This window comes from Ornithorhynchus anatinus, chromosome X1 (genome assembly GCF_004115215.2).
Source record: "Ornithorhynchus anatinus isolate Pmale09 chromosome X1, mOrnAna1.pri.v4, whole genome shotgun sequence".
Classification (NCBI taxonomy): Eukaryota; Metazoa; Chordata; class Mammalia; order Monotremata; family Ornithorhynchidae; genus Ornithorhynchus; species Ornithorhynchus anatinus.
In genome coordinates, this window is record NC_041749.1 from 95,433,747 (window position 1) to 95,435,477 (window position 1,731).

Consider the following 1,731-nt stretch of genomic DNA (forward strand, 5'->3'; position numbering starts at 1 on the left):
GCCCGCCACCTAAAACTCAACATGAGCAAGACTGAGCTCCTCATCTTCCCTCCCAAACCCGGTCCTCTCCCAGACTTCTCTATCACTGTGGATGGCACGACCATCCTTCCCGTCTCTCAGGCCCGCAATCTCGGTGTCATCCTTGACTCGTCCCTCTCGTTCACCCCACACATCCTATCCGTTACCAAGACCTGCCGGTTTCACCTCTACAATATCGCTAAGATCCGCCCTTTCCTCTCCACCCAAACAGCTACCTTACTGTTACGGGCTCTCGTTATATCCCGGCTAGACTACTGTGTCAGCCTTCTTTCTGACCTCCCTTCCTCCTCTCTCGCCCCGCTCCGGTCTATTCTTCACTCCGCTGCCCGGCTCATCTTCCCGCAGAAACAATCTGGGCATGTCACTCCCCTTCTTAAACAACTCCAGTGGTTTCCTATCAACCTCCGCTCCAAACAAAAACTCCTCACTCTAGGCTTCAAGGCTCTCCATCACCTTGCCCCTTCCTACCTCTCCTCCCTTCTCTCTTTCTACCGCCCACCCCGCACGCTCCGCTCCTCTGCCCCCCACCTCCTCACCGTCCCTCGGTCTCGCCTATCCCGCCGTCGACCCCTGGGTCACGTCCTCCCGCGGTCCTGGAACGCCCTCCCTCCTCACCTCCTCCAAACTGATTCTCTTTCCCTCTTCAAAACCCTACTTAAAACTCACCTCCTCCAAGAGGCGTTCCCAGACTGAGCTCCTCTTCTCCCACTACTCCCTCTGCCATCCCCCCTTTACCTCTCCGCAGCTAAACCCTCTTTTTCCCCTTTTCCCTCTGCTCCTCCACCTCTCCCTTCCCATCCCCACAGCACTGTACTCGTCTGCTCAACTGTATATATTTTCGTTACCCTATTTATTTTGTTAATGAATTGTACATCGCCTTGATTCTATTTAGTTGCCATTGTTTTTACGAGATGTTCTTCCCCTTGACTCTATTTATTGCCATTATTCTTGTCTGTCCGTCTCCCCCGATTAGACTGTAAGCCCGTCAAACGGCAGGGACTGCCTCTATCTGTTGCCAACTTGTTCAACCCAAGCGCTTAGTACAGTGCTCTGCATAGTAAGCGCTCAATAAATACTATTGAATGAATGAATGAATGAATGAATACTAGTCTGCTGTGTGACTCTGGGCTTGTCATTTCACTTCTCTTTTCCTCAGTTCCCTCATCTGTAAAATGGGGATTATGATTGTGAGCTCCCTGTGGGGCAGGGACTGTGTCCAACCTGATTTGGTTGTAACAACTCCAGCACTTTCATTCATTCATTCAATAGTATTTATTGAGCACTTACTGTGTGCAGAGCACTGTACTAAGCACCTGGAATGTGCAATTTGGCAATAGAACACTTAGAACAGTGCTTGGCACATAGTAAGAGCTTAACAAATACCCATTGGTGGTTCAGTGGTAGAATTCTCGCTTGCCACGCGGGAGGCCTGGGTTCGATTTCCGGCCAATGCATCCATGTGTTAGGGAAGCAGCGTGGCTCAGTGTAAAGAGCATGGGCTTGGGAGTCAGAGATCATGGGTTCGAATCCTAGCTCTGCCACTTGTCAGCTGTGTGACTGTGGGCAAGTCACTTCACTTCTCTGTGCCTCAGTTACCTCATCTGTAAAATGGGGATTAACTGTGAGCCTCAAGTGGGACAACCTGATTACCCTGTATCTACCCCAGCGCTTAGAACAGTGCTCTGCACATAG

General features: G+C 50.8%; 1 non-coding gene across 1 annotated transcript; it reads left to right on the forward strand.

The window, feature by feature from the left end:
• The first annotated feature begins 1,422 nt into the window (after positions 1–1,422).
• On the forward strand, positions 1,423–1,493 carry TRNAG-GCC. Its single transcript has one exon. It is a non-coding gene; the product is annotated as a tRNA-Gly (tRNA).
• The last annotated feature ends 238 nt before the right edge of the window (positions 1,494–1,731 follow it).